Below are 7286 nucleotides of genomic sequence, written 5' to 3'. Positions count from 1 at the left end.
CTAACGGATAGAATGAAGGGTTGTTACCATTTTGAAACATCAAACCACCCATTTCCGTCTCCAGGGCGTGTAGACCAGCTCCGGGATGGGTCTCAAGTTTGCCTATATGCCGCCGAGTCCTGTCCCCTCCCCAAACAGGCTGAAGCTTGGGGGGCTTGCCTGGGTATGGTGTCCAGATCCCCCAGACCTGTCGAGTGGCCTTGCTGCGTACTGATTTTTCTTATTAGTACGCACATTGTCAGCACCTTCGTTACAATGCGGGCGCCGAAAAATTGGGCCACTGGTGACATTTGCTACACTGTTGACCGAATGTGTAGGACAGATTCTGGAAGGTTCCATCGTCCGGACCAAAGTAGGTCCACGTTGAATAAATATGTTCCCAGGTGTGGGGTGTTCAAGGAGCACACGATGCGCCGAGAAAAAGCGAACGGAAATCTCAAGCAAGAGCCACAGTTCTAAATTCTGAACTGCCGGAGGGGTGGGTCAGACACAGGATGCCATTAAGGTTGTGGCTCAGTAACTGACCAGAGGGTGAGGAAAGGCGCTTAGGAGAAATGCCCCTCTTTCCTTGGTTCCCAAAATAGTGATTTCCTAAGCAGCTGACCTGCTTTTATCTCAACATTCATCCGTTTCCCTCTTCTGTTTACTCCCGGTGCCCGGCTTGTGGCCCTTTGGAAGGAAGTCTGTCAACCGGCTCGGTAAACTTTGTATTTTTCCTCACCTCACTCCTGGCTCCTTGTTACGTCTCCGTTCTTTGTTTTTTTTTTTTCTCCTGCTCTTGTTTTTAGTGTGTATGAAGCTTATAGCTTGTGTCTCTTTTGTAAACTGCCTTAAATCCTTTGTGGAACAGAGCAAACGGCAAATAAAATAAAACGGACATCAGATAACGTTCTTTCTGTGGCACGGCACCAGGCCGAAGTGTGCGTGAAAGTTTGTTACCTGTGATCCTAGGCAGGAAAGGAGACTTTTAACGTTCTCTGCCAGACTGCCTGACTGGGGACATGTTCCAATAACTTTCCACTTCCTATCACCCTTATTTTGCTTACCCTGTTACTTGGACACCTCCAAGTCGCGTCTTCTAGACTTTTCTCTTTTGTATGTCATACCCAACCTCACTTTTCTGATTTTCTAATTTCAGAAAGTATATTCTAGCGTCTCGGATGGCTGAAGCAACAGATTCGTTGTTTCAAAAAATTCACTTTGGTTTACACATTTTTTTTTCCAACGTTTATTTATTTTGGGGACAGAGAGAGACAGAGCATGAACAGGGGAGGGGCAGAGAGAGAGGGAGACACAGAATCGGAAACAGGCTCCAGGCTCTGAGCCGTCAGCCCAGAGCCCGACGCGGGGCTCGAACTCACGGACCGCGAGATCGTGACCTGGCTGAAGTCGGACGCTCAACCGACTGCGCCACCCAGGCGCCCCTGGTTTACACATTTAAACTTTTTTTTTTTTCTTCTCTCTCTCTCTCTCAGAAGACCTAAGTACTACAAACCAGCAATATCATTTCGCCAACCCGGCCGGTCCCTTTGAAACGGATTAAGAAATGAAGAGAAAGTCCCAGCGGTTTGTCTCAAAAACTCAGATACTCCCAAAGCAATACGCGGTTTGGCTGCTGGTGCTGCTGTTACAAGGATTGGTAGCCTTTCTGAAGGCCTCCTTTCCCGAATCTCAAAGGTTTGACCCCAAACTGGACACAATAGGTGCTCAACCCTATTTGCTAGATGAACGAATGAGTTCGCACAACCTAACCAAGATGCAGGGGAGGAATGAATGAGTCCCCTGGGTCGGGCCTGGGTAGTTCCATTACCCGGGTCCTCGAGTGGGACTGACTGACTTTCAGTGATGTGAGCATTTGCTGAACTGGTGTTGCTGCGGTTTCCTTGAGGAGGAAGGGACTGGGCCGGAAACGGCTGGTCTCTGGAAAAGGCAGCTTTGAAGGAGAAAGCCTTGGTGGACAAGGAAAGCTTTTTCCCTTCTCTCCCCCATCACCTCCCCTCCCTCAAGTGTTAGCAACTTGCCATGTGAATGCCACCAATGAAACCCCACCGTCCTGATCCCACAGTCCCTTCTTTCCCGGGCTCGCTTCTGAATGTCTGTCCTGAGAGGCTTTTTCTTTTTTTTTTTTTTTTTTTTTTTTTTTCCTGAGAGGTTTTTCATTTCTGAAGGTGTTTTGTCATTGGCCAGGCCTAAAAATTTAAGAGAACAGAGAGGGTAATTAGTCTGTGGGTTCGGGCTGGGTAAACAACCGATTTCTCTAATTCGGGTCAAAAGGTGCATGTACTGAGGACGCACATTTTTACCGAAAAAAACTCATTTATATTAGAAAACTCCACCAGTGGGTCTTTTTCCGACTCCACAGACGCGTCTCATTCTCTCTGGCTCCTGCTTCTTTTTGGTTTTACTCTGACTCCTTTTTTTAGGACTCTGAAACATCCCAGTGTTGTGGGGCCGGGCTTTACAAGAAGCAGACAGCGCTTGGCGAAGGGGGGCCTCTCAGCAAGCTGGAAACATTTACTTTCCTAACCAGCTTCCCTCCCTGCCAAGGAATCCGCGAGCCTGGGGATATGCTTTCCCTACTATGTTTACAAAGCACTAAATTTTCGAAGTCATTAATTCCCTTCATAAAGAAAGGGCCTAATGGAGTTTTCTATTAGTCATTGAGATAGCGGTTATAACCCTGAAAGATCCAGAAAGCAATAAGGAGCCTAAATTGAAGCGGGTGTAAGGGGGGGGGCCCCCCCCCAGCAAAATCAGTTCTCTTTTTTCACCGTCAGATTTCTCCGGCTCTAGAGGGAAATATTTTGAATGTCTTCATCGCTACCTCACACATTTGTTTATTTTGTTTTCCTTTTCAGAACATTGGGAAGTGTTGTTGTGTAGACACAGACCTAGTCCCCCTCCAAGCATGTGTTTCTCAAAGGAAGCTTCTTTGTCCCGAGGGTTCTGGCTAACCGTGTCCGGAACGGAGCACCCCGCATGGGGGAAGGGAGGGGGGGGAGGCTCAGGGTCTCAGCCCCGAGGGGCAGGCACCAGAACAGAGGTGCTTGCTGGTGTGCCCAGAGGGCCAGCAGAAAGGCCCAGTGCTCCAACTCTCCTTGGAACGCAGGCTTCTGGGGAGACTGTTAACCCTTTCAGGGCCTTAACCCTGCAGGGACGCCCTCCTGTTCCGAACCCCTGCTTGGCCATCTCTGGGTGGGCTCTGGGGGAAGGAGAGGGGACGCTGTTCTTGGTCAGGGCACTGCTCCCTGCACAGCCCAGCCCCCAGGGCCTTAACAGGGCCCTCCACAACTCCCCGATGATGAGTCCGGGAAAGATTCCTACGGACTTCGGCATAGATTTGTTTTCTAGAGAATGTCCTGAGACTCCAAATGGCCCTCAGAAGTGTCTCTGTGGCCAGAGAATCCACTGGAAGCTGTGTCGGCGGGGAAAGCGGGAGTTTTCAAAATAGGGCCCACAGACCTCCCACATCAAAATCACCGGCAAAGCTTGTTAAAAATACAGACTCTCCCCCACCGTGACCACCACCAGCACTGCCCGCTACAAACTCAGAATTTCTCTGGAGGGTAGGGGAATGGCAGGAAAGACCAGGAAGGGTTCCTGCACCTGCTTCTGAGCCCCTGAGGCATGCAGGCCTCTTGGCCTCCTGTGATGGTCCCCGAAGGCTTTCTCTCCAGGTATAGAAATACTGGGCTCCCATGGGAGAGGGCATGCCCGAAGGCCACAGGGGAGCCCGAAGGCCACAGGGGACCCCCAAGGCACGCTGTCCCCATGGAGCAGTCAGCAGGCTGTGCCTGCCAGCCTTCTGGACTCTGAATCTTCTTGCGCACATTGGTGTCTTCACCTCAGTGCTCCCGGGTAGAATCCAAGAGAGTATTAGAGTCTCTCCATAAAGTGCTTACAAGTGTGGATTTCAGTTACCCTGGAGATGACCTTTGTCCCCCCGGGGCTGCCTGTTTGGCATGTGGGCCTGGCCCTATCTTATTCACATTCCTAGAGAGACACCGCGGGAGCCATATTGGGTGGAAGAAATTTACAGACAGGCACGGGGATCAGGGATGCCTGTAGCAAAAAGAATTCCCAACCTCTGACTATCGGATGCACCCGGGGCATGTTGGCCACTGTAGCACCCACGTGGGACCCACCTCCTCGGGAGGCTTTCAAAGATGCTGGGATTTTCTTCTTGTGTTCGTCTTTCCTCTGTGCCAAGCCTTTAGAGGCAAGGAGCCAGGAGCCAGATCCTGGCCCTGCCTTTCATAGATATGTGATCTTGGGTACATTAGTCTCCTCCTCTGAGCCACAGATGGCCTTACCTGCAAAACAGAAAAAATAATAATAGTCATGATGTTCCTGTGGCATCAATGAGATGACATCTCATACCAAGTGCTTGGCTGGTGCTTCAGCGGATCTATTCCTCCCCTGCCTGCTGGCAGCATTCTTGCTGGGTGTCCACACCAGGAACTTGGGCGTGTACCTGCACACTCAGAGAAGTGGGGTCAGGGAACCGTTCGAACTGCCTAAGTTCCACCAGTGATCTGTCGTGCCCTGATAGTTAGTTGCTCCTGATGTTGAGCGGAGATAATTATTGCTCGATTCTCAAAGCAACAAGTTGCCCGGTCTGTCGATGAGACCTCCCATCGAGATATATGATCCCCCAAGCTAGGGGTGGAGGTTGCCAGAGCTGCCTTGCCTCTCAGATTTTCTTCTGAGCCCCCCCATGCTGGTGGGGGGGGGCTCTGAGCGCGGTAAATATTTATGCACATGTCTTGTGTAACTAGCATGGATCTGGGTGCACCAGGAGCCATGGAGAAACACGCTGGCACCTAAGGGTCCCAGCTTCGAGAGACAGCGTGGGGGCCAAAGATGGGGAGTCTGTTGGCTACCGATGGCTGTCAGGTAGCAGAATCCTGCGGTCTGTTCATTGTCTTGGAAACAAAGTCTTGAATTGGGAGGAAGAGAGAGCAACGGTAATTAAAGCTTTCCTTGGGCAGAGCTTCCCAGTGAAGGGAATTGGCACATTTCTTGTGTGCCCATTAAGCTCCAGGCACTAGGCTAAGAACTTCGCATACATTGAATGTTTTAATCCTTACAACAGCCAGAGAGGGGACTGTGGTTGTCACCAAGAAACAGAGGTCAGAGAGGTTAAATAGTGTCCTCAGAGTTTTACAGCTACTCAGCGCCGGAACCAGGGGACGAAGCCAGGGTTGGGCCCTGTACCAATGGAGAAAGGGAACCAGTCCTGCTCTTTTTAACCCTGAAGCCTTGCCGGTGACATGCTCTCGGAGACTGGCTATCCTTGAGACCGGGGAGAAGGCTCCTGTCTCCAGGGAATGCCTCCGAGCTTCCCGGACTAGGTCGATGCTAAACCCCTTCCTGATGCCTCGTGGATGCCCACTGGGAAAATATGTTCTGTGCTATCTCAAAAGATGTACATGTTAAGACTCAAGGGAATGGAAAGACATCAGAGACAAAAGAAAGCAGATGCAGGATTGAGGTACTGTGCTACCGCCAGGCAGAGAGAGAGGAAGCCCACCCTACCTTCATCTTCAAGCCCCGCCCATTGGCAGGCACTGTCCCTCTGCTTCGCACACAGACCTCTGGATCCACCGGCCACCGCAGGCCCTTCCCGCCCTCTGTTCCCTGGATCGCCGGCAGCCACATTTACTTCCGGAAGTTCCTCCTTACCTGGGTCGGCGCCTCGGCTCTTCAGATGCAGCCAGACTGGCACAGCCTGCTTCTTCTCACCCGGTCCTACTCCTTCTGGACGACCTCATAACGGCACGTGTAGACACTCGTCCCTTCCGCGAACGGTGAGCTCCGCCGAGGCGCTCCAAGGGTTGTCGTCCAAGGGTTGGCCCACGGAAGGCACGCAACACATGCTAAATGGCTGGCTGAACGAAGGGATGGCGGCCTGGGAATAGAAACTTCATGCCTCCGATCCACGTTCCCAGACAGAAGGATCTGTCCGGTCATTGTTTTTGTTGCAGCCGGAATGCAGTACTTTCTTATTCAGAGATAGTCAGGACGACCTTGTTCCCTGAGATGGTAAACAAGGTTACGCCGCCTCGTGGAGAGCTCCTAGGGAATAACCAGTAACTAAGCAGTGGTCCAATGCTCACAGGATCATTGAAAAATGAGACGAAGAGGGCCTCTAGAATTCAAAGACAATAAACAGCGCTGGAAAACTATTTTTTAGATTTCCGAGCAAGTATTTCAGTAGCTCCTGGGACAATTCACTTCGCTTTGTAAGAGTCACTTCAGTAACTCAAAAGCATTCACTGAGCACCTCCCGAGTGCTTGAAGCTACGGGGGAAATTAAGATCTTCTACATAGAAAGTGCTTTATGGCCCTCAGCACATGTCGCGGAAGGCTTCTGTGTTTCTTGGCGTCTTCACGAGGTGGGCAGAACGGCGGCTGCAGAAGGTGCCCTTGTCCTAACACCTGCAGTGAATGTGTGACCTCCACGGTCAAAGGGACGTTGCAGATGTGATTACACGGAGGGTCCTGAGGTGGGGAGAACACCCTGCCTTATCTGGGTGGACTCAGTGTCATCACCAGGGTCCTTATAAGGGGGAGAGAGGAGGGTCAGGGTGGGTCAGTCATAGGGGATGAGACAAGAGAAGCCCATGGTCGGGAGGTTGGAGCCATGTGGCCAGGAACCGAGGAAAATGGGCAGCCTCCAGAAACTGAAAAGGGCGAGGAGAGGATTCTCTCCCAGAACATCCGGAAGGAGTACAGTCTTGCTGATACGTCCATTTCAGACTTTTAGGTTTGTGTCATTTATTACACGCATCTTTACAACAGAGATAAGGATAGTCCTTACCTCGTGGGCTCTGCCGTTAGAGGATACGTGACAGAGGTCCAGAACAGCGCCAGGCACGTGGCCATTTAGTCAGCTGTCGTTATGATAGAGTTCTTATCTTTTGTTCTTTATTTGGGAGATCTTCTGCTGTGGGGTAGGCAGACCCCCTTCGTATTCATAAAACGAACCAGTATTAAGTCCTCGCCAGACCCCAGGTCCTCAGTAACCCTGGGGACCAGAGAGAAATTGAATGGCCTTTCTGACCTCAGGGGCTCCTGGCAGGCAGGGAAGGCAGGCAGCTTAACATGAAGGCCAGCACGGGGTGACAAGACTCAGTTAGGGGCATGCCCAGGATTGGGAGTCCAGAGGGAGGATCTCTGGTGGGAAGCAGGGTGACTGGGGAGGTCCCTCTAATGAAGGAAGCCTTGAGCCAAGAACTGTAGACAGCAGAGGCTGCCGGGCCGGCAAGAGGAGGGGTTTAGGT

Source organism: Herpailurus yagouaroundi, unplaced genomic scaffold, assembly GCF_014898765.1.
Source record: "Herpailurus yagouaroundi ecotype Mexico unplaced genomic scaffold, PumYag 197, whole genome shotgun sequence".
Lineage (NCBI taxonomy): Eukaryota > Metazoa > Chordata > Mammalia > Carnivora > Felidae > Herpailurus > Herpailurus yagouaroundi.
Note: the sequence above shows the minus strand (reverse complement) of the source record.